The sequence below is a fragment of the Canis aureus genome, chromosome 24 (assembly GCF_053574225.1).
Source record: "Canis aureus isolate CA01 chromosome 24, VMU_Caureus_v.1.0, whole genome shotgun sequence".
Taxonomy (NCBI): domain Eukaryota; kingdom Metazoa; phylum Chordata; class Mammalia; order Carnivora; family Canidae; genus Canis; species Canis aureus.
Window position 1 is genome coordinate 4,266,378 of NC_135634.1, and position 26,931 is coordinate 4,293,308.

Genomic DNA, 26,931 nt, shown 5'->3' on the forward strand with positions numbered 1-26,931 from the left:
CTTCTCATCTCATCTGCTCTTCTACTGTTCTTCCAGGTTAATGACTGCACCAGTTTTTAGATACCCAAGCCAGAAATTATGGAGTCATTTTGACTCTTCATTCTCTTTCATTCACCCACCCCCCAACCTCCAGTTGTCCACTAAACCCTATGTACTGCTTCTTCCTAGTTCTGGTCTCTAGCATTACTTTACTAGATTATGACATCATTATCTCTGTCTCCACTCCTGCCTCCTTCACCTCATTCTCGACAGCACAATCAGAATGAACTTCCTAAAATATAAAGGGGAACATGTTCCTCTCTTGCTTACAGTCTTCACAAAAAATACTCCAATATATCAGCATAATATATAAGTCAAGCTAACTTTTTCTTCTCCAACCTTACTTCAGAGGTAAGGAGGTTTGGAAGATTTGGGAGCTATTCAAGAAAAAAAAAAAAAAGAAATGACTATAAGAGGCAGTAACACACAAAACTTTATTGGACAACACTTGGACAGGTTTCATGTGGGGGAAATCTCTCATAGTAGTAGTATGCCCAGATGCTATGATGCAGGGAACCCTATGCAGAAGGGGAGGAAGGCAAGGAACTCCTGAGGGACAAAGGAATTGTAGATGAAACTATGTCTAGGTGATATCTGCTCCCAAGATGAGGAGTCTCTGGATCAGAGTTCCAAGGGGGCAACAGCATCTCTGGGGCTGGGGCTTATGTATTGCTAGCAGTGGTGTGGGATGAGGTTTTGCAAGTTGGGCAAAATAGGCTGGCTCTGAACAGCTAAAAATATGCTTGTATGGAATATTTTTAAAATAATTAGATGTGGAAAAGTTTGAGTTTGGCACTGGCAGGCTTTTGAGTTAATAGGTCTAAGCCTGCAGGAAGAAATAAACAATCTAAGGGCCAATATACAGAGGCCCTTTTTGTCTCATTTATATTATATAACACCTCTCAACACCTCCTGAAAGAATCTCCTTCATCCTGCCTATGTGGCTTTCTCCAAATGAATAATTCACTTTTATACATCTGTGCTGGTGCCCAAAATGTTCTTATGAGACCTACCATTCAGGAGGGGGGCAAAATGTTTGGTAACACAGTTGGGGGCCAGTACTAGATGAAATAAAGCCATTTCAACCTTCATATACAAAGACGATAATGAAAACCTCCTATAAGCCAGTAATATTAAATGTATTAATTATACAAAGTCACTTTCATATAAACGGTTCCACTTCTCCCCTCCTTGCAAACCAAGACCTCTATTCCATCAGTTCTGTCTACTTATCTCAGTCTATAACTTTGCTATTAACTATTCCTGTTTCTACGTCATCTAAACATTTCATAGATATATCTTCATTTGGATCATTGGCAATAATATTGAACAAATTAGAACCAAAATTTAAGTCCCCTGGACGCCACTAGAGACATCTCTCCAGGCTAGCATTAGGACAAATATTTATTAGACACTTTGTACATGATCACCAAAAGTGATGAGCTTATACCTCTGTTATTTTATTTAATCCTCATATTAGGTATGGTAGCTACCTATTACAAGTCTCTTTTTGACAGATGGAAAAAAATGGAGTTTAATATAGCAAGGTGACTCTTCCAAAATCATAAAATTAGAAATTGGCAGTGTTGAAATTCAAACCCAGATTTGATAACAGTTTGTTTTTTTCTACCAAAAGACACTGACCATCAAACAGTATTTTCTAAAACCTACTTTATTCCCTTTTGTCAATAGGATTTCCCTGCTTACATCTTCAAAATCCTTAGAAATTCCAGATATGCTATGATAATGATAATTTTATAATGTCTCCCTTAATTGTCAGACACAAGTGTTTCAAAATCTTAGAAATGTGAGGGAGAGAATAAAGGGAGGAAGTAGAGAGTAAACTCTAAGAATATCTGCTTGGGACAAGTGAATTCAGATGTGGTTTGCAAATTATTAATATTAGTGGGATTTAATCTAGTTTAGTCAGGATTAGGTTCCACATTAAGTCAGAGCATAGGAAATGGCAGGGGTGGAGGGGTGGAGGTGGGGCTTAGTTCAAAGCAGTTAGCAAGGCTTTGATAGGCTCTGATCCAGTGACAGAGGTAATAGCTCAAGGTAAGGCTCACTGGAAAAGATAGGATGTCAGGCCCCTGGTGAACTGAGTAGGCAACCATCCATCAACAGGACAAAAGCAGAAGGAAGGAGAAATGCAATGGAGCTACAGAAGTGACCACCCTCCTTCCCAGGACTCTGAAATCTGGATCCAGGCTCCATCACACAGTTGGAAAGACTTGGGAATTCAGGTAAGGATGAGGTTGCAGATGACGGGCCCTGTGACACCACTGTGGGGGTCACTGGGATGAGAAAAGCAGAAAAAAAACAAAGCTAAATATTATAATAACACTGGAATCTGCCTGGGTTTTTTTTTCCTCCAAATAAGACAAATGAACATTTATTATTAGCATCAACATAGACATGAATAATTCTTAAAACACTGTAGTATTTCTCAGCTAAATCCATGTTTATGGGCATTGGGGAAAATACATTATTTTCTGTCTCCAGAATTTAGAGACATACTTTTACCAGTAGAACAATTACAATTGATTTTAGAAGTTTCAAGGCTTAGGGTCAAAATTTCCCAAAAATATTATCACAAAACAGCAGTTGTTCAATGTTTAAAAGTGCCAGTGGAAAAACCATATCTTGGGAAATTTGTGTACAAACAATAGAATGATTAATTACTTCATTTATTTGGAATGCAAGATACTGGTTAAATACTACAGGAAATGAAACTATTTCCTTCACAAAAGTACTTTACATGCCCATTTTCTTTTTTTTTTTTAATTTTTATTTATTTATGATAGTCACAGAGAGAGAGAGAGAGAGGCAGAGACACAGGCAGAGGGAGAAGCAGGCTCCATGCACCGGGAGCCCGATGTGGGATTCGATCCCGGGTCTCCAGGATCGTGCCCTGGGCCAAAGGCAGGCGCCAAACCGCTGCGCCACCCAGGGATCCCACATGCCCATTTTCTTGAAAAGCATCTCCGAAACCATTAATCTTTTAAGGAACACTGTTATTTTAAAATATTAACAATTTGTTAGAAATTAATTAGTTTTTAAAAGTTGCTTTTTGTCTTGAATCCAACCATTAATTAAAGATAATATATTCCTTTACAGGGAGGCTATTTATAGAAATCTGTGCTGCTTAGTTTGGTAGAGAATTATGAGTCAGTTGCAATCCCCTTGTGGACCAGTTAGCTGTTTCATGGTATTCTGAGACAATGTACCAAAACCTTATTCTTAGCCAAACATCATGAAGACGAACAAGTCAATAGGCAAAAGAAGAATCATTCCAACAAGAGAACTAGTTGCTATAATGCTTTTGCATGCCTGCCAGTTTTACTGCATTGTACTCTGATACGTTGTCCTGTTGAGACTTTAAAGCAAAGACCAGTACAGAAAAACACTGGAGTCTCCCAGATCAGAAGGCATTCCTGATGTAATTCAGTGGATTAGAAGAAGATCCATATAAAAACTATCAGAACTTCAAAAGCAGACTTTACATAGGCAGGAGAGGGGCATTCCATTTCTTCTAGAACCTCCTAAGACTTGACTTGGGATTTTAAGTAATCTAAACTCATATTAAAATACACCTGGAAAATAGAACAGGATGTTAAATGTATCATTTCCTGTTTTCTCAGAGTTTCAGATGAGGGTTCAGTAACAGAGAAATTAAAAAATAAACACCAAGTATCTTCATACTTTAAAGCAAAGAGTTGGGCTACCTATGCAGGAAGGCCTAAAAGATTTTCTAGCAAATTCTACCCTCAGCCCATCACTCACCTCTTCAGGCTAAATGAATAAAGGCAGATGAATTTATTTGAGAGGTTTTAAAGAGTATGAGTATTGTAAGAATTTCTTTGCAGATATTTGTGAGAGTGTTGTGTATTTTTCCCCTCTTCCGAGGGAAGAGAAATGGGATGCCCCCCTCTTCTCTCAAGCTGAGGAAGAGAACAACTTTGTGTAGCCCAATATATATTCCCTGAAATTTAAGAGAGAAATGGCTGATATTGGTCTCCTTAAAAACAAAGGCTTTAGTTTAGCCAATTGCCCTGAGGCATTAGAGCAAGAAGAGGTGGATAAATTGGTAGTGGCTTGTGCCTTTAAGTCTTGGTGAATTTCCCTCGGGTTGGATATAGACTCCAGACAAAGAAGCTGGACTGATTCATCCTGAATAGGACTCTGCTGAAGAGGAGGGCCTGGAGGCATGAGAGGATGTGGCAGGGATCATTAGAACCTTCCATCAGAATCCAGGGGCCTTGGAGGGAGATTGTAATCAGTTAGCAACAGGCAATATCTTCTGTGTCAAAGGCACTGAGAAGAGACCCTCGAAGAATTACAAAAGACTCCACAGGAACAATAAAAAAATCATCACTGTGAATTAGCATCATCCAGAAGGCATCAATAACAGATTCATTTGATCAAATAAGACCTTTCTATAATTATGTCTCCTCCCTTTCCTGCTTTAAACTCAGAAGAGAAACATGCCATACAGAATGGCATGAAGAAATAATGGAGAATGAATAGAGCAGAAGATGGAAAAACAGAAAAGACACTGACCTTATTAACCCCTTAAAACTGCAGTCTTCTAAGCCTGACCTGGGGATAGAGAAAAACTTAAAACTGCATTAGTGTGCAAGATAATGTGATTACACTGAAATAAATAGACCTTTCATTGTTTAACAATAACCAGAAATATCATAGCACTTGGTCAAGACCCAGATGCAGTGTAGGAGCTATTTGACAAAGTGAGTCTAATGGAGAATAATGAGAAACATGTTGCCTTCTTTCATATTGCATCCAATTTGTTCAATAAACTGGTAACATCGAGGATCACAGGCAATCTCTGCCCTCCAGAGCAAGGTAGGCGCCTAGGTGAGAGAGAGTCATCACTGTAAGATACTACAAGTGAGGATGAATAGAATCTGCCTTAAAAATCATTTTCTCGGTCAGACCCGGTAGCTCAGCGGTTTAGTGCCGCCTTCAGCCCAGGGCCTGATCCTGGAGACCCGAGATCGAGTCCCACGTCGGGCTGTGTCTCTGCCTCTCTCTCTCTCATGAATAAATAAATAAAATCTTTTAAAAAAATCATTTTCGGGATCCCTGGGTGGCGCAGCAGTTTGGCGCCTGCCTTTGGCCCAGGGCGCGATCCTGGAGACCCGGGATCGAATCCCACGTCGGGCTCCCGGTGCCCGGAGCCTGCTTCTCCCTCTGCCTATGTCTCTGCCTCTCTCTCTCTCTCTGTCTCTCTCTGACTATCATAAATAAATAAAAAATTAAAAAAAAATCATTTTCTCTAGCTGCACACTGCTCTATACTTATTTCCTTTTTGTTTGCTCTAATCTTTATTGTCCTATCCTTGTATCCAGTTAGCCCAGAGATTTAAAAGGGTAATAGGATCTCATGCTCCTTAAGGTCATAACATAACTGATGTCAATAACTTAATTGCCAAAGCCAAGGGCTCCTTTCAGTTTTCATGCATGTTCTTGTTTTCACTTTGCAATTATTTGTGTGGCCATTTGTTTAATTGCAGGCTTTTCACAGTAGATGATAAGGTCCCATGAGGATATGACACTTCAGTTCATTGCTCTATATCCAGCTCCAAGCACAATGCCAAATGTAGAGCAGGAGCTTAAAAACTAAATTGTTGGGCAGCCCCGGGGGCTCAGTGATTTAGCGCTGCCTTCAGCCCAGGGTGTGGTCCTGGAGACTGGGGATTGAGTCCCACGTCAGGCTCCCTGCATGGAATGGAGCCTGCTTCTCCCTCTGCCTGTGTCTGTGCTCTCTCTCTCTCTCTCTTTCTCTCTCTCTCTGTCTCTTTGTCTCTCATGAATAAATAAACTAAATCTTAAAAAAAAAAAAAAACCTAAATTGTTAAATAAATGTAAGGTACTTAGGGTTGTAAAGGGTTTTGAATGCCAGGCTAAAGAAGTGTAACTCTATTATGTAGACAATGGAGAGGCACTAAAGACTTCTTAGCTTGTGCTTATTAGGTTTGATAACATGCGGGGATAATTCTGTCAGAATGGTGCAAAACATATGGATGAGAGAAAGGCTGGAGACCTAATTCTGAAATCAGAGGCCACAGAAGCAGATATGTAACCTCCTATAGTATATAGGTAAACTTAAATGAATGTCCAAGCAAGTAAATAAAACAAAAACTGTCTTGACTATTTTTGTTTATTTTGTGTATTGAAGTGTGTGCTGTGTGTCTCTCTCCTCACTTGAAATGACTGACTGGCTGCCTAAACTGATTAAAATCACAGATAATTAGGGATACACAGCCAATAGCTGAAATCATATGGAAGTGGTTTCTGACCTATTGAGTAGGACCTATTGCTGGCAAACTCTTAACTGGACTTCAGTTTTTTAAGTATCTAAAAAGAGCCAGAGCATCTGTCCAATTTCTCTTTCCAGTAATCTTATAACTTTTTACATGAAGAGTCATTAATGTTTCACTTTCTGGACTGAAATAGACGGTAGCCTCTCTGAGCCAGGAAAAATATGTCTGACTAGAAAGACTCTGGCCTCAAGCTTGGGTATCCCTGGGGAAAAAGCCTCAGTTACATGAGAAAAGATCAGGCTACAGGTCAATCTCAATCAGGCCATGGTAATTTTTTACACTATAAATAAACATCATCATTCACATTGCTTTCATGTTACCTCTTGCTCTATTTCTGCAACTTCATCTCTTCTAGAAACTCATGTTTATTCAACCCAGTGGATTTACTAAAGCTTACCTTGTCTCATGAGTCATGAAACCATATTTTATAAACTATACGGAAAATGTGCAGTTAGCTTATTTTCAGACAGCCCTGGCCTATAATACAATAAATTCATTTTTCCCCCTGAATTTATTTCAGTAAAGACAGCCAAGGATTCCAAACTCAGCATTATATCCGGGAGACCAAAAGATATATATGCTATTTTCTAGGATTTGAAAACACTAGGATTTTTTTTAAAAAAACCTCAGAGATTAAAAATTTGAATTTTCAAAATCTTATTTCCACTCAAAATATTAGCACTACATCTATTATGTAACAAAAGCAAGCATTTATAGCCACATATCAGATAATTCTAACAACATGGTATTTATCATTATTCTTTAGGGATAAAAAGGTTAATAAAAGAAATAGTAAAATTAGAAGTGAAATATCTATTAAAAGCTTATCATTGGAATCACAATAATTTTGACACTTTGGAGTACACTGTAGATGATTTTTATAGCATGGGATTGTCCAAACCAAGTATGTCAGTGCTTTTATTCACTATCCTTGGTACAGTGCCTGGCTAGGCACCAAATATTTATTAAATATTAGTGGATTTATAAACGAATGAGAATAGATGAATCTTTAATTTGATATAAATAACTTAAAGGTAGTGTGAGATTGTGTTTTTCCCATACTTTTTTACTCATAATCTACTATATCTGAAGGTGATGCAAAGTTCACCCTCTGGGTCCCTGAGTGGCCTACTCTATTTTGATGGCCTAAATGCCATTTATATACTGACAAATCCCACTCGAGGTGGACCTATTCCCTGAACTTCAGAATTATGTTTCAACTGTCTATGAAAACACTTCTACTTAACTGTGTGTATGTATGTATGCACATGAGTGTGAGCAAACATAATGTATACAAAACTGAATTCTTGATTTCTAATCATCCTCCAACCACCTGCCTCTCTTCATTCTTATTCATATTAGCAAATGATAACTTCACATCTCAGATGAAAGTCTTGAGGTCATCGTTGACTATTTTTCTCACACCCTACATCCAACTCATCAATCAACAAGTCATCATGCTCTACCCTCAAAATATATCCTGAATCAACCACTTCTTCCCACTTCAGTACTAACCCTTCTTATCCAAGTTAAATTATCCTCCTACAGACTATTGCAATAGCAGCCAGATGTTGATCCTGCTTTTCCCACCACCATCCCACCCTATGGAGATCCTTGTAGGACTTAAGTCAGATCATGTTCTGATTGGGCTCTCTCCTCTCATACCTTCCCATCTCACTGTGAATTAAATCGAAGCCCATACTTCAGCCTACAAAGCCCTACCCAAGTTCACCAGCTACCTCTCAGATCTCTCTTCCATGTTACCCCTGATTTTCCTACAATCAGGAGTGATTGTATTGGCTCTCTTGCTGCTTTTCAAATCTACCAAAAAATGAACCTGCCTCATGGCTGTTGTACTTGCTCTCTCCTCTGGTTGGCATGCTCTTTATCCAGGTGTTATTAATGTGGCTGTTTTCACTGAATTCCGTCTCACCTCATCAGATCACCCTAAAACAAACTAAGTCAGGTCACTCTCAATCCTATTACACTGCTTGATTTTAATCCCTATTACTATCACCCCTTGAAATATTTGTCATAATTGCATAGGAATCATTTGTTTGTTTTCTATTGCTTTACAGTGGAACATAAGCTGTAAGAGAATAGCCTGATAGCAATCTGTAGATTCTTACTCATCTTTGAATATCTCATGTTTATATTTGGTATAAATAGCTACTCAGTAAAGGTCATTACTGACCTTTCATTCATTAAATGAATGAATTTATTTTCAAAATAAGTCTACTAAGGGAGCAGTTAAAGTAATAGAACCAGATGAGATCCCGCAGAGCTAAGAAAAAGAGTCCATCTTGCTTTTGCTTATGCGTGTATATAGCTTAGAATCAAAGCCCACTCTACATCCTAGCTCCAAAGGAACAACTCCTCCCTTGGCAGTATATGTCAGATGGCCCAGCTATACATTTTGGACAAAGCTATGCTCTCAGTTTGTCTTCAATCTGACCACAATCGTAATAGGTTAATGATTTCTCCAGATCCGTTGAGTTTTCAGAATCTGATTTGCTAGCTTCCTCTGACCATTGCTGAAAAGTCATTTTTTCATGGAAAAATATCCTGCCTTGACAAAAAGTGGATGGAAGCTTTAGTCACTTTATTTATCTACTACTTTTCTGCATCTGAAGGTCATGCCACACTCATCTTAGTGAGATTATGTCAAAATATATCAAAATGCTCATTTATAAGATTAATTTGAAACAAGAATTATATTTTACAAAAACTTAAGAAGCTACCAAATCCTATTTTTAAGGTATATATGAATGTCTAGGGTGTTGACCAGTACCTTCTTTCTCTTTTCATGCTCAGTTATATACTCTGAACAATTCTTAGGAAAAGGCTTTTGTTTTTAAAAACATTGCACAAAAGAAACATAAATAATAGTAATTATAATCTGAAATTACTCTCCCTCCTTCAAAAAAGAATGTTTTAGGTTGTCTTGCTGTCTACAAATTCAATGTTGTGGAAAAAATTAGTACATGTGAAAATACTTGTACAAGGACTCTATTGGAAATTTACTTTTCTTTGTTGTAATTAATGATCCACAGAGTAACATTTTCTTTCTATAAATTAGAGTAGGACTACCTTTCAGGAAAATTTTTACTGTGAAATAAAGCCACACATACACAGGTACTCATGCAGACAGTTCATCAGGAGGAACCTCTGTCCTGACCCAGGCCTGACCAATCAAAGTATCATATCCTAAATGTAGTGATAGGTCCAGAAATAGGCATGTAACCCAAGAATGAGAGCCCTTTCCTTGAAGTGATCTTTTCAGACCTTAAAAGAGAAATGCTCTCTCTTCTGAAGTAGCTAAACCCAAAGGAGCCAACTGCCTAGCTGCATTGAGGTGACCATCAGGCAGGTGACCATCGAGGTGCTAACTGGTTGCCACCTTCTCAATTTGGAATAATCCTAGAAATTCTCATGCTTATCAAAGAAGAATGCCAAAGCCACTTGGAAATAAGCAGTAAATTTAGATTGAGGGTCAATTTTCTGACTTTATTCTTTCACCTTTTCCCCATTAGAGATATGTGGGTCAATGATTTGCAAGTTCATTGATGGTAATATTTTATATTTGCAACTTTGTTTTCCTTTTCAGTTTTTTTAGAAGATTTTACTTATTTATTTAACAGAGAAAGAGAGAACCAGGGAGCACAAGTTGTGGGGGACAGCAGATGGAGAGGGAGAAGCAGGTTCTCCACTGAGCAGGGAGCCCAAAGGGGAAGGGGAGGCACTCGATCCCAGGGTCCTGAGCTGAAAGTAGACGCTTAGCCAACTGAGCCACCCAGTGCCCCTTCCTTTTGATTTTAGTGCTTTGCTTTTTAATTTCAAATAGTAAAACTGAGGCAGACTTTATAGTTTATCTCTCTTAGATGGCATTAGTTCCTGGAGCTATAGATAAATTAGGAATCATTAGAGGAAACATATAAAAGCAAGATGAGATGAGAAAGAAGGGTGTGAGTGGTGGTCTCTCGGTGGGCATTTAAGAACGAGAGTGAGAAGGTCATCCCAGTTTCAGCCCTTCAACTTACAGCTGGGGCTCCTGAGAGGACATAGGGCTCTCAACCAATGTCAGATAGTTAATGGCAACTCAGCCTCCTCATTAATTGCCTTTTATGGAGAAAGCCCATGTGTAGTTGAAAACAGATGAGGCCAACTCCAGAAGAAAATGTAACTGAAACATAGGCTGGACAAGGAGAAAGAGGCAAGTGGAAATGGGAGTAAGAGAAAACATCCATGACTCTCAATCAGTTTGTGCTTGTTACAGTTCCATCCCCAGATTCAACTGCCCCCCCAGACTCTTTTTTTGATTAAAGTTAATTTGGATTAGGTTTGTGTCACCCCAACTATGCTGTTTTGGGCCACGTTTAACTCTCTCTCATTTTGTGTCTCTGTAAAATGAATACAATAATATGCTAATCTCATAAGGTCCTATGAATAAATAAAGTTATCAAGATGATGTGCTCATCGAGAGCTGGTATAGTTTATGGAAGGTACTTATGCTTAATAAATGTTACTTGTCTCCTTTATTTACTGAGCCTGGTGGTAGATGTAAAAATAAAAATAGCACTTCTGATAGGACCGTTCTTTTTAAAAGAAAATAGATATGAATGGTTATCTACCAACATTGCTGTATTTTGCCCGACTGTTCAAGTTGAACCAAAGCCCAGCCAGACTATCCTTCAAAATGCACTATAACTCAAGAATCCAGGAAATAACAGTCTCTAAATACAAACCAATGCACACCCAAAAATGTTCATTTTTCTCCTAGAAATATTTTTTGTTATTACCATATAGATGAGTACAAAAAGAAAAGTTTACCCAAACATATGAGTCGATATACTGTTTGAGATAAAAAAGAAAAGAGAGAGAGAGAGAGGTTTTGAAGTCACTGGAAAAACAAGAGTACCCTTTACACATTTCTTACAGTATCTGAGTGAAGCCAGAAATGCCTTGGGAGTCCAGGTATGGGCTACTGTGTATCCGAGTGGGCAGATATCCCCTTAATCAGGAGTAAGAAAATCTCTCTGTTCTTCTTTAACAATATCTTTCAAGCCATGAGAGAAAGAACTCACCAGGCTTGTGTCCTCTACAAAGTTTGCTAAATATGGCATTTATTATTTTACAGCATTTTACCAAGTGCTTAGTAACCAAGTTTAGTCAACCTTTGTTTTGGTTGGGACTGGATAACACAAGCAAACAATTTGGAGAATATATATTTTTTTCATATACATATATATGTATATATGTATATATGTATACAAGAAACAGCTTATTCTGGCATTATTTGCTGATTTTGCCAACTTGAGGGAAGTTGATTTTAGTCAATGAATAAACGTTTACTCAAGCCTTGCCATGGCCATGGGACAAATGATGTTCTAGGGAAGGTTTGCATCTAAGATTTATATCAGGAGGGAAAAGCTACCCATTTAAATTATTATTAAGATATATATAAAAATGAAGAAAGTCCTGAATTCAAATCCTACAGAATAAATAATAAAACACTTATGCATGTTACTCATTGTCCTACTTAGCTAGCTATTCATGGACAGAAATAAGAATAAACTGATACAAAGTCTATCTTCTTGAGGACAAGGATTAGGTCTTCTTTGTCTGTGGAGCAGTGTTGTGCTTAGGAGCCAGTGCTCCTAATTCATATCCAGTGCTGCTCATTACTAGCTGTGTGATGTTGTGGTCCCTTAACCTCTCCATACCTGTTTCCTCATGTATAAAAGAATAATGTTAGAACCTTCCTCATGGAATCATTGTAAATAACAAATTAGGGATGCCTGGGTGGCTCAGTGATTGAGCATCTGCCTTCAGCTCAGGTCATGATTCTGGGGTCCTGGGATCGAGTCCTGCATTGGGTTCCCGGAGGAGAGCCTGGTTCTCCCTCTGCCTGTGTCTCTGCCTCTCTCTGTGTGTGCCTCTCCTGAATAAATAAATAAAATATTTTTAAAAACCCACAACCAATTAGATATACTATAGAAGTTATTTAGAACAGCTCCTGGCACATAAATACTATAAATATGTTAACAACTAGTACAGCTATCATCATCCACCTCCTCCTCCTTGTCATCATTATCTGAATCCTCTCAAAGTAGGTACAACAGTGTCTACCACATTATAAGTGCTCACTAAATATGTATTGGCCAAATGAATGATGAGTAGACATTTCAAATCAAAGGCACAGTCCCTACCCTTCATTTACTGTATTTGGAGTGACTAAGATGGTATTTAAAAGGATTTGAACTTTGATATCAGATGACTTGATTTCAAATCCTGAGGGGACCACTTCATCCATATATTAAAATCATTTGACCCCCCCTGCCCCCCGCCGGAGCCTCTGTTTCCATAGGCAGTGACAATTAGCTGACACCTATGCCAGGCACCATCATAGTGCTTCATGACAGATGCTCAAGAGATGTTTCTCCCTCTGCCATCTTCCCTCTCAAAAGGTAGTTACCAATTTAGTGACAGACACAGTAAGATTTCTGGTACTTAGAAAAGGGAGGATCAGAAAAGATGAATCATGGGGGAAGTCTGGGAAGCTTTCTTGGAATAGATAACCCAGAATTGGATCTAGAATGGTGAGAGGATGTCAACATTCTGAAAAGGAGGGGAGGAATGGTGTCATGGGAGCGAGGCACAAATCAAGAACTGGAGCACAGGTAACCACTTTGGCAGGAGCAGGGGGCTGTGTAAAAATCATTAAAGGAGAAGACAAGCACAAATGATAATATTTGTGAGTTTGAAATTTGAAAGTCTTCTTTAGGAAATAGGAAGTCTGCTGGACCCTTGAGCCCAGATAGGTGTGCACATGGTGCATGGGAAGTTCAGTCAGCTAGCTGTGCACACAAAGTTGAGGCAAGACTGACAGAAGTAATTGCACTAGATGATGAGATAGTCTGAAATTGTGAAGTGGGAGAAAAGCACAGAAATAAGATGCATCATCTCTCAAACAGAGTCAGGTTGCTGAATATAAGGGTAGAGGGAAGAACAGAGCCATTTTGAGTCAGAATAAAGAACAACAAAGTAAAAAGGAGAAAAAAGACTTTAATTGGAGATCTGACCCTGCTGAAGATCGAAAATAAGACTTTTCCATATCTTTCACAGAGACTTATAAGCCAAGAAACTATTGATTTATCATTTGTTACGCAAAACAGACTTTCAATATGTGGATTAAGCAAAATGTTAACTGATAACCAAAGTTAGGACAATGCATGTTTCTTGGTTCTAAGAAATCAAATTGCAGCCATTAAGTAAATAGTATCTGCCCAATGTATATTATATTATGCCTGTAAAGGAAATAATTTTCCTGATGTCTAAAGGAAAACAAATATTTGGACAAAGTATTTTTGAAAGGATATGAATTTGAATTACATTAGAAAGTATTTTAATTGCAAAACAATTTGCATAAATAAGCACTAATCTATCAAAATTCTTTTTGCAATCACTTATTCATTACAGATTTAATAGTCAATTTCCTGAGAAATGCCAGAAAGATTGGCTTGTCACATAAGTCGCACAGATGGCCAGTGTGTATTATAATCTGTTTGCCCAAAATTATCTCAACCACTTTTACCAAATTAGTGCATTAATTATTATTTTTCTTTTTTTAGAAAATCTAGACCCCACTTAATAATTCATTCAACCAACACTAAATGTCCGCCACAAAGTGAAAGGTGACAGTCCCAGGTTAATGGACTGGGTAATGGACAGTCCTTCCAAGGGTCTCTGACTCAAATTGTAAATAGGATCTTAGTTGTTTAATTGAGGCTCTTCTACACAATGAAAGTGGAGATAAGTGCTTTCTTAATTTGCAGAGGCAAATGGTACTGTTTACTTCTTTAGAGCTGTTAACATAGCTAGGGAAATTTGGGAATTTGAACAAGGCAAACTGATTCTGTTTTCAAGAGTAATTATTTCATTCTTCTCCTTCCCTTTACAAACTCTTTAAATTGAACTAAGTAAGTTTAATTCTATAAAAAATAATTATTCATTTAAGCTTTCATATGACTTCTTTATATTTTTAACTTCCTAAAACTTGTAACTTCCTCTATAGTGACAGGAATGATGCATGCTATATCCTAGAATTTAGGAAGACTGAATATTAAAAAGTTATACATAAAAGCTTGGATTTGAACCTCTATTATAAATATAAAAATATGAAAAAATGCATTTGATATATTTTACCATGTGTCACCTTTCATTTGCAAATTATTCACTATTATCATTCTAAGTCAATTCTGTCTTAGGAGAACAGAAAATGTAGTGACGTGTGGCTCCTACAAACTTGAAAATAGCCTACAATGTTAACATATTAATTTAGATTATCAACATCACCACTATCATCATTACTAAATTAATATGTTCCGGTCACTACATGAGTTATATACAGTATCTTATTTCTCACAACAATGCTGGGAGGTACAATATATTATCTCTATTTTGCAGATGAGCAAACCAAGGCTTAGGAAGATCAAATAAATTGCTCATGGTGGTACAGCTTATCAGAGTTGGGGTTCAGTCTTAGGCTGTGTGACTCCACAGACCACAATCCATAGTTATGCTGCCTCTTGATATGATTTTTAATATTTTATTAATCAGAAAGCATAACTAAGATAAGATGGAGCCCTGACTCTAATTAGGAGGAGGAAAGGATTCTATGATTTCTACTCGGAGCTACATGTAAAGGTATAATTTTAGAGCATGCCAGATTGGACTACCTAGTAATTATCCAACTTAGTGAACAGAACTATAGTAGGAAGATTTTCTAAACAGACCTTTCAGCAAAAATACAAGTTTCCTAAGTAAGCCCACACCCGTCTGACCGAAAGCAAGTTTCACAATCATTTCCATTGGTCTTGGCTTTCAAATCCATTGTGTGTCTTCCTTTCACACAATGGAAATCTGTGTAATATGCATACAAGTTCCTGGTAGAACTTTTACAAAAATATTTTTGTAAACAGCTTTGGAAAAAAATGATAACTCATTTATTTTTCAAAATGTTTCATGCAAAAAATATTTCCAGTTAAAATCAGCACCTCTCTCCAATAGATGTTGTCATCTAAAATCTTATTTTACATATTCATGAGACTTAGAGGATATTCTGCTTTCTGGATTTGTTTTCTTTCATGAAATTACCACTGCATTCAATGTTTGAATGAAATAAAGGCAGTATATTTGCAGCCCTAGAACCCAGGTGTATACCAAACTCTCATATTCCACATTGTTGCTCTGAACCACTGACCTCCCTCTTCAAGAAGAGTATGTTGTTAAATACACAAAGGACACCAAATGTTTGCAGGGAAAAGTGAAAAAACTTGAAGGATTTTTCAACATCCACTAATAGCCTATATGTTACAAAAAGCTTTGCATCCAAAATAAACTCTGACATTTGAGAATAACAGCCTAATATTAATCAGAAATGGAGTCCCGGCAAAGCTATCTACCAGCAAACCTCACACAGAACACCAACATTCAAGATGGGGAAAAAATGTCACTTATTTTTCTGATTCTATGTTCTTACAAGGTTTAAAAAGCTAGTGAATTATATACCCAAACTATTTTCTAAGAATATAGCTCATAAAAAAGAATATAGTTCATAAGAAAAAGACTATAGTTCATAAAGAACTAATTCCTATACAGCTGATATTTATGGGCACTGATTTAGTCAACGTGAAGCATAATTTAAACTTTTGTCTTGCTTAAATTGAAGATCCAATGCTATCACCCTGCTGCTTTCCCAATCAGAATCATTATACTCCAAGCACAAGCAACTTGTGCACTGGTGGATGACTTAGTTGCCACTAAGTGTTACTTGGAAAACATTAAAAAAGAATAATTAGCCTAATAGTTTTCTTCAGCTGACTGGTTCCTGATATTCCACCTTTACCAATCATTAAAAGAAAAATGTCCCCTTCATTTTGTCCTCTTTTAAGATGCAAATATTCTTTAAGGCACAAAAAATTTATTCCCTATAACACTTTCTTGAGAATCCATGGATTTCTCTTTGCCTTAACAAGAGAAATTCAGGCTCCAGATGGAGCAATGAGTTTTGGGAAAGGACTCTAGGATGGAGGCCAGTAGTAGAAAGAGGCAAAATGAGGTGCTGGATTCAATAACTTTATAAACGTTGTCTATAATTTTCATGAAAGCCCTAGAGGGTGCATTTTATTTGCATTTGACAGACAAGTAAATAATGTTTGAGAGGTTCCAAACCAAAACCTGTCTTTATTCAAAATTCATGTTCTTTCCCCTTCCATGGTAAACTACTATTAGAAGGAGATAGTATACAGAGAGTGATTGGAATGGAGACCTATATATAATCAACAAGGAAATTCCCTATAAAATTAAGATGCTTTTTTATTTGTCTAAAGTCACATAGGCAATTAACTGAATACCTGACTGCTCATAAAATTCTTAAGAGCTTTATAGAAATAGAAAATAATACAGGATTTTGATTCAGAAAAAAAGGGATAAAGTCTCAGACTGTCCATGTGTAACTTTAGTATGTTAATCTGAGTCTCAGTTTCCCTTAGGATAATCTCATAAAAGTATTATTTTTTAATATTTTATTTATTTATTCATGAGAAACAAAGAGAGAGAGGGGTAGAGACACAGGCAGAGAAGCAGATTCCATGCAGGGAGCCTGATGCGGGACTTGATCCCAGATCTCCAGGATCACGCCTGGGCTGAAGACAGACGCTCAACTGCTGAGCCACCCAGGTGTCCCTGTATTATTTTTTATACAACTTAATTTTACTATATTTGAAAATCTCTCAAAGACCACTCAAAATTTATAGTTCCAAAATCTTTGTCACACCAAAGAGCCAAGTACAGGCAATATCAAACAATTTGAAGAACTATCTAAAAAATTGACATGTTTTTTAAAAATTTTCTGGCAGAAGAGTTAGGTAACTTGTGCAAGGCTGTATTCACTATCTGACTGCATAATATGTATTAACTTTCAATATATTTTCCACTATAACATATACTAAAGAATATGAATATATAAAGTTTGTGTATGTATTTATATACAAGACTAGATTTCAAACTCTACTGGAGAAAAAAAAAACATGGGATAAAAAAATCCAGGATGCCAGATACTCTATGTAATTTGGAATATCCTTTTATACTTACCTTTGCATTTGTGTTTGACACTTTTTGTAACTTGCACCATTTTGAAACAGTAAATCACACTATAAAAATGACAGTATAAAGTTGAAAAGTTATGATGCTTTCTGATCCTCAAAAAGATAATCTTATACTGATGTAAAGTGTAGCCTAAAATAAATTGCAGTAATCTAGCATTTATTTTAGTTATCTTTCCCAGATTTAAAAAGTAATCAGAAATTTCTGCCATATAATTATCTAAAGGATACAAATATTCCCTTAAAAATAAGGAGACAATCAGGTTAATAGCAATATTGTGGGAAAGTAGTTAATTCCTCCAGAATTGTTACATCATTTTCACTGACTGCCTGAAAGCAAGTAACCTGCTCAACGGGAGAGCTTATAGGGGCAGGGAATAGAGAAGAATGGATTGGAATACCCTATGTCTAAGACTCATGACATTCCACATTTAGTGGTATGAACTCGTCAATTAAATAGTAAGAGACTGATGACTCAGTAATGCTAATTTATTAAATATGTTTTACTTAGAAACATACTGCACTGAATTTTAGTTGAAACTATGTAGTATTGATTCATGCTGTGATATCCTCCAGATTATCTACATAAGGCGTGTTCCTGAATGTCAGACATGGTCACCCATAGTTTATTAGGCTGCAGACAATCCCTGCCCCCAGCGACGGGTCACAGCCCTTCCTACAATAGTTCCTATGTTCTCTTCTGGTCCTTGGAAATGTCTGTTAGTGAGAATGAAGCTCACTATACCTGAAAGTAACACAAAAATTTTCAATAAAATAAAATCACTCAATTTTAAACATCTGCTCTCTCTTTTGACTTCCCTCTCTTAGACTGGTTGAATTGTTATTATTCTATTTTACTGGTTCTCTCATTTCCTGGATAAATTTATCCAGATGTTTGGACATTTTTCTCTATCACCCACACTTGCTCACTAACCAAACTCCAGTTTGTCCAACTTCCATGAGGGTTCTCTCTAGAGGCACTTCAAATAAAGAGTTCTTTAGAACTAGAAATAGATTTTTCTCTTCCCAGTAAGGAAATAGTTTCCTTAGTGATGAGATAATCATTTGTTTTTAATGAATAGAGTTATTTTTCCAGGGAATTTTAAATGATAACATTTAAAACCACATTCAGTCTGAAATTTCTCATCCTATCATCTTCCAGTCTGGGTGAATCATGACAGAAAAAATATTTCTTCTATCAACATGTGAGACAATTCCTTCAGAATGAGCCTGACCTAGATTTCAGGTGGTAAAGGAAACTAATGAATTTACTGAATTTACTGAAGAAGAAAATCAAATATACAATCATTAAATTATCTGTGTCTTCGTCAATCTGTCTTAGAAGCATAGGTAGGACTGAATGAGACTTCTCAAAATGTTTGAATATTTGAAGTAATAATTTTAAGAATAAATTTGGAATATAATAAGAAAAATAAGAAAAGATAAGATAAAATAATAAGATATAATAAGATAATAAGAAACCCACAAGAAAGCAAATACAGATCACAAATAACTCCCTTTTAAAAGGCACAATAATAGGGGATCCCTGGGTGGCTCAGCGGTTTAGCACCGCCTTCAGCCCAGGGCATGATCCTGGAGACCTGGGATCAAGTCCCACATCAGGCTCCCTGCATGGAGCCTGCTTTTCCCTCTGCCAATCTCTCTCTCTCTCTCTGTCTTTCATGAATAAATAAATACATAAATAAATCTTTAAAAATAAAAAATTAAAAGGCACAATAATAGAAGTCACCAAATGTGGAATGCCAAATTCATTTAATGCTAACATTCAAAAACTCCAAAAATCAGACGGTGATATAATCCCACATCTCTATAATATGGTACCAATTGAAAATAATGATAGAATCATTTAAAATAAAGGTCTAGCAGCAAAATTTATATAGGTCCAAAAAAAAGTGTTTGTCTTAAACACAGTGTATTTTAATTATACTTAATTTAAAATAAATATTCTGCTTGGGGCCACATGAAATGCTGGAAAGATTTTGTCACTGCATTGCATTGAAATTATATAAGTCTTTTGATATTGAGGAACATTTCTTATTTATATGTGCACCACCAGACGTAGAATAGTGCCTGCCTCACAGAACAATGAAAACCACTTGCCCTAGTGTCCACTGCCTAAGTGCATACTCACAGACCTCACTCCTCATACTCCAAAACAAACTTTAGGCTGGATCAACAAAACGTAAAGTTTTAACAAGTTCTCCAGATGTTTCTTATGCACACTGCGGTTTGATAGCTACTAACATAAAGACCTACTCAATAAATGTTTGGTGACTTTAAGGCACCAATGTGTAGAATGTACAAGAAGTACATTCAAATTTACCATTGGAAAAATGTTACCTGGATACTAAGCCCAATATCTTCCCTCAGAGAGACTGATAACACTAAATCACCATATTTTTCATTCTTGTTTTCATTGATTAATATCAAAAATTCAAATTGTATCTGTTCCACCTCCCAAATCCTGTCACTCAGGAATCTCCTTTGTATAATCAGAAAATTCCTTTGAGTATTCAATCTCTTTTTCTAGCTTTCCCTTCTCCATGCTAGCCTTAATTTGCCTGAAGATATCCATTTCTCTGCCACCCTTTCAAGTGATGGCTCAAATCAAGTACCTCAGGATGCAGAGGGAATGTTGGTATTATGAACTGAATGTTTAGGTCTCCAAAATTCATATATCATAGTCCAGTGTGACGGTATTTGAAGGTAGATTTGAGAGATAATTAGGTCATGACAATTGAGTCCATCATGAATAGGGTCAGTGTCCTTATAAAAAGAGACATTAGAAAGCTTTCATCCTGTCTCTTTGCCATGTAAAGATAAAACAAGAAGGTGGCCCTCTGCAAGCCATGAAGACGGTCTTCAACAGGAACTGAATCTGCCAGTATCTTGATCTTGGACTTCTCAGCCTTCAAAACTGTGAGGAAAAGATATTTGTTCTTTAAGCCACTCAATCTAAGATGTTGGTATCCTAATGGTCCTTCACTGTCACTTCCAGACTAATAAAGAGGCTGGGGCTGTTTGCCAGGTGAGAGATGATGTCAATTTAGACTGGAATTTGCAGCCCTGGGGCTAGTGAAATGTGCTTAGCTTGAGGTATCAGTGTTCCAGAAGACTCAGTGCTAAATTCTCTTTGAATTCTGTACCTTCTCTTTAGGTGGGCTCATCCATTTCCATTACCTCAATCACCACCTGCATTTGGATGATTTACATTTACCTTTACATTTCCTACTATTATCTGTCCTTTAAAATTTAGACAATTGTTATAACCAATTGACTATTTGGCATCTCCATTCAATTTTCTCAAAATCACTTCAAAATCACCATTTTAAAAGTTTAAGTGATAATTTTCTCCCCCCAAATTTAATCTTTTATAGTGTTTCTCATTATAGAAATGGCACCACTGTCCATCCAATTGTACAGTGGTCATGGGCTCCTTATATTCTCTTATCTTCCTACATATAGTCTATTAGCAAGTCTTGTTTTACCTCCTAAATATTAGGCTTTTCTGCACATTTCACCAATCCCCTGGTCATTGTTTTCTCCTGCAATAGTTTAATAGCCGGTTTCCGTAAAAATCACTTTTATGGGGGGCGGGGGGAGACCCGGACTCGCAGAATAAATATTGATGTGGCAAAAAAAAAAAAATCACTTTTATTCCTCTAGTTACTTTTCCACAGTACAGTTAAGAGTGATCCTAACAAATGTCAACGGCTTTTCACTGCTTTTATGATAAGAACTTAAATTTTGAATGTTGTTACAACAAGGTCTCAACCTACATACCTTTCTAGTCATATTTCCTATCAGCACTACCATTAGACCCAGAAGAGGGACCTCTGCTGAACCCCACATTTTAGACATTTTTCCATATCAGAAACACATGCACACACACAAGCACACATATATATGTGCATATACAAGACATACTAAGAAGCACATGGGAGCTTCTGTCACTAGAATAGGAACCTAATTCTGCACAGTGCAAATCATTTCCTTAAAAATCTACTTCATGATTGACACTCATGATTGTTATTCACGATTGATACTCAAATGTTGAACATTTCTCCACATCTCCTCCACTATGTCTTCAAAACAAAAGGCAATGGCCTCCAAATGCCATGAAGATTTATAGATAGTTTACAACCACTGCTAATGGCAGAACACTGCCTGTGAATGCAGAGAGGATTTCAGCAATGCAAACTCTTAGATAAGAGGTAAGTAAATCAATTAATTAGTCATACTCTCTTCTCTGATAGCAAGAATATAATAGATTGATGTATCATTTTGCAATATTTGAATATTTTATAAATATTTCTCTTGATAGGCTGTACCTACATGAGGGCAGGGGTATCTTTTTTTTTTTCTTTGCCCATGCTAGTGTATAGCATTACCACATACTGAATAATGAATACTTGTTGATTAAATAAAGGAATAGATTTAGAATAAGACAGAAGTGGTGGAGGACCTTGGGCAAGTCATTTTAACCTATCTCTTAATTTATTATCTTAAAAGAGGATAGATAGCTACCTTATAAGGTTGTTTATGACTGTAACAACATAATGCCATGAAGAATACAAGAACCCTGCACATGGTGATTCAATGAATTATAAAGGATGATGTTGCTCTTCACATATCCATGAGTTCCCAGATCCTACCACATGTATTAATGCTGTGCTTATTTTTCCAAATTTTCAGAACAGATTGCCTGGAAACTAAATCGTAGTGTGCAATTACACTGGAAAAGTAACTTGATACCTCTTTTGTTATTTCTGCCAGATTTTGTTTCAAAAGATAATAAATAATAACGAATCAGTACAGCTGAATTTTAATTACAGAGAAGGCATTTTATTGAATGACTCTATCGGGCTGACACAATATTGATCCTATTGCCTCCCTTGACTCCTCATTTATAACTTAAAACTTTCATTCTCTTTTGTTTATTTGCAGATGGCATTTGAGAAGTATATCAGAAAATCACATTTGAAAAAAAAGAAAATCACATTTGAAATTATATTCTTCATTGGAAGGCATTTATTGTTAATTACTGTTACGTTTACCATACTGATCTTCCAACATGATTCTAACTACATTTGTCTGAATAGATATCGCTTCCAAAATTCTGGCTCTCAGTTCCTTGATCCCCTTTCTCCTCCAATAACTTCATCCTTCATACTGCCTCAACCACTCACTCTCATGGTCATAGCCTAGAAATTGTCACTACCAATGTTTATAGACCTACCAAAATCTCAATTTCTAACTATTCTTCTCCATCCTCAAAACTCCAACATTTTGCTGCCTATCCTCACACTAATTGGTGCCCTTGCTTCCTTTTGCTCTGAAAAAATAGAAGTATTCCTTTATTGTCTTTTCAACACAGCAGCTAGATTGATCTTGTTAGAGTGTAAGTCGGATAATGCCATTCCTTTGATGAGAAACTACTTTCATGTCTTATCATGGTCAGTACAAAAGCCATACCCTATAAAGCCTAAGAGTAAAGTGTTTAAAAAGTACTATTAATAAGTGGACTAGGACAACAGGCATGAATCAGGAATCTTCCAAGCAAACTGAGAAGTATATTTCACCCACCTGGGTCTTAAACATTCTCCAAGATATCTTCTCCATTTGTTCTCTCACCTCCTTCAAATCTAGTCCTTCTATTGGGCCACTATCTAAAACTACCATATACCTAATCTCTATCTTCTTTTTCCTGTTTTTTTCTTCTCTTTAGCCATTATTGCCATCTACTAAACATTTTACTTACTTATTTTGATACTGCTGTGTTCCAACACAAGTATGTAAGTTTCCTTTGGGCAGAGATGTGAGAGAGGGGCTTTTTTTAAAAAATTCTAGAACTGGGATGGCTGGGTGGCTCAGCAGTTTAGTGCCTGCCTTCAGCCCAGGGCATGATCCTAGAGACTTGGGATCAAGTCCCACATCAGACTCCCTGCCTGGAGCCTGCTTCTCCCTCTGCCTATGACTCTGCCTCTCTCTCTCTCTCTGTGTCTCTCATGAATAAATGAATAAAATCTTTAAAAAATAATAAAATTCCAGAACTGGAATAATATAGAAGACTAGAAGGCCTTCAGTCAACATTTACCTTTGAGTCTGACTGAAAACAATGAAAGTTCTTTCTCAGCTCAGGCAGTCTCACTCATTATCATGGTCTATTGTCATAAGAATCAACTTTCAGAATCTGAAATATAGACTGAATAGTCCACTATAAAAATAATGTAAAACATGAGGCTGCCCACATTCCTTGGCTTGTGGCCCTTTCAATGGCATCACTCTACTTCATCATTACATCTCTTTTTCTGACTCTCCTGCTTCCCTCTTTTCCTTATAAGAACTCCTGTTATTATATTGGGACCACCTAGATAATTCAGGATAACTCCCCATCTGAAGAGGCTTAATTTAATCACATCAGCAAAGTCTCTTTTGTCACGTAAGGTAACATACAGAGTCTGAGGAGTAGGATGTGGACATTTGAAGGGGGGATTATTCTGCTTTTGCAGAAACCATGTGGAAACACTTCAGAATCATTCACTCCACTACCAAGGACAGAGAACCTGAGACACATTACAGTGATTTCTAGCCCTGAGTATTGTTTGAGGATTGCCGTGGGTTGTACCTGCTTGCAGCTGAGCAGATTCCCAATCTGCTTTAGGATTATTAATAATATCTTACACTAGGCAACACTTTGCTGATATATTTTAAATATTTTTCTTGTAGTCTTAAAAACTACTTCATATGTATGTTAATTATTTATTTCTTTTAATAATTGAGGAGACTGAGACCCAGCTGGGCCACTATCCAAGGTTAAGCAATCAGTTAGTGATAGGATCTGGATTCAAACTCACCTCTAGCACCCAGTTCAACAGTATTTTTATAAAACTAAGATATTTCTCATTATGCCAGACATGTAATGTCTAAATATAATTCAAAGTACTGGAATAAATATGAATTAATTTAAGTAGAGCTTATTTAATGACATAATAATTGTCTTTTGTAATGATGTTTTCTGTTGTCAAATATATAATATTATATTTTAAGAGTTTATATTATTTACTTACCTCTATGAGGAGGGAGACTCTCAAGGGCAAGACTCCGTTAAATCTATCTACCATGTGACTCGGCACTAAGTAGATTCTAAAAGGTTTAATGTATGAATAAGTATAATGACTTTAACTGGCATATCTATGGAGTATTTTACACTGTTTAATATTTCTAATTGCTGTCTATTATCTTTATTTTATGAAAGATGTTAAAAGTTGCCATACATTTTCACAAGGTACTTATTTAAACTGCCATACAAAACCAAAAAGAAAGCTATAAGCCAGAGCATAGAGAAATTCACAATAATAGTTGAAGCTTTTAAAAATACTCTCAGTCAGGGAGCCTAGGTGGTTCAGTCTGGTTAAGCATGGGACTCTTGATACTGGCTCAGGTCATGGCATCTAGCTCCACCTAGGACTTCCCATTTAGTGGAGAGTCTGCTTAAGATTTTCTCCCTTTACCTCTACCCCTTCCCCTCATTCAAAAATATTCTTTCTTTAAAATAAATAAATAAATCTTAAAAAGTAAATAAATAAAATATAAATAATCTTGGTAATTTAGTAAACAATGAGATTTTTAAAAAGGTAAAAATAAGATACCTATATCTACCAATTTTAAGCAATGAAATGTTTATATATCCAACAAGAACAAAATATGCATTATTAAAAAGTGTACATAGAATACTCACCAATATAAGAATGTGTTGGGCTATAATATATTCTTAATAAATTTTAAAAGACTGATATTTTACAGAGCATGTTCTCTGATCACAACAGAATTTAACTAATAAAAATATATCTGGAAAATTTCCCAAACATTTAGAATTTAAACTACTAATTTCTAAGCAGCCCATAGATTAAAAAAAACTGCATGGAAGATAAATATTTTGAACTGAATGGCAAAAGAATCGTGTGTATGTGTGTATGTGTGTGTGTAAATTTGTGAACTATTACTAGAGGAGTGTTTAGAAAAAAAATGATATATTTAAATGCTTATAGATAAAGGGGGAAATTAAAATCAATTATCTAGGTATCTCCCAACAAAAGTTAGAAAACAATAATTAAACCCAAATTAAGCAGAAGGAATAAAGGAATCAATGAAACAGAAAATTGACAAATTATAGAAAAAATTATCAAAGACAATGTTGACTCTAGAAAGATTGTAAGTCCTTTGAAGGGCTAATAAAGAAAAAATAGAGAAATACACATTACCAATATCAGGAATGAAAAAGAGATCGTCCCCACAGCTCCATAGATATTACAAGTATAATAAGTGAATATTATGAACGACATTATACCAACAAATTTAAAGGCATAAATATTGGGAAGAAAGAGGTAAAATTGCCTCAATTTGAAGATAATATGATAATACAAATACAAGTTTAAAAAACAACCAAAACTAATATGTGAATTAAAAAGACTGCAAGATACAAGGTTACATACAAAATATAATTCTATTCCTATATACCAACAACAAACATATGGGAAACAACATTTTTTTAAAAAGTTTATTTACCATATGATCAAGAACTTAATACATATGGGAATAAATTTAACAAAATACACATAAGACCTCAAAAAAAAAAAAAAACCCACAAAGCATTTCTGAAACTAAAGACCTAAAAAAAAAGATAGGTATACCTTGTTCATTGATAGAAATGTATGATATTGTTAGAATGTCACTTCTCAAATTGATTTATAGATTCAATACCCAAGCAGGATTTTTTAAATACAAAGAAGCTGCTCCTAAAATTTATATAAAAATGCATAGGCAAAACAATGTTGTAAAAGAACAAATTTGGAGGACTTGTACCTCCTGACTTTAAGACTTACTACAAAACCACAGTACTGAAATCACTTTAGGATTTCTAAGGATAGACAAATTGAGAATAAAGTCCAGAAAAAGACCCATGATTATCAATTGATTTTTGACAAAGGCACTGAAGCAATTAAATGGAGAAAGGAAAATCTCTTTGATCAATGAGACAGAAAACTCCTACTTACACAACATATAACTGTCAATTTGAGAAAAATCATAGATAGAAGTGAAAATCCCACTGTTCATAAGGTTTTATAAGAAAATATAGAACAACTTTACGACTTGAGAGTATAGAAATATTTAGAACTAGACACAGAAAATAGTAACAATAAAGGAAGATACTAACATATTGGCCCTCTTCAGTGTTGAAATACCTGTTCTCAAAAGACATTGTTCAGAAATGAATAGTCAATCAAACAACAGGAGAAAACATTCACAAGACATATATCTTACAAAGAACATGTGTCCAAAATACATTAAGACCACTCA

At 36.1% G+C, this 26,931-nt stretch overlaps 1 protein-coding gene and 1 long non-coding RNA gene across 2 annotated transcripts in view; one reads left to right on the forward strand and one right to left on the reverse strand.

The window, feature by feature from the left end:
* The window catches only part of LOC144296591 (uncharacterized), a 429,705-nt gene that overhangs the window by 108,940 nt on the left and 293,834 nt on the right, over positions 1-26,931 (reverse strand). The window lies entirely within an intron of this gene.
* LOC144296421 (uncharacterized) lies at positions 251-22,778 on the forward strand. Its single transcript, XR_013363542.1, has 3 exons — positions 251-390; positions 2,167-2,285; positions 22,519-22,778. It is a non-coding gene; the product is annotated as an uncharacterized LOC144296421 (long non-coding RNA).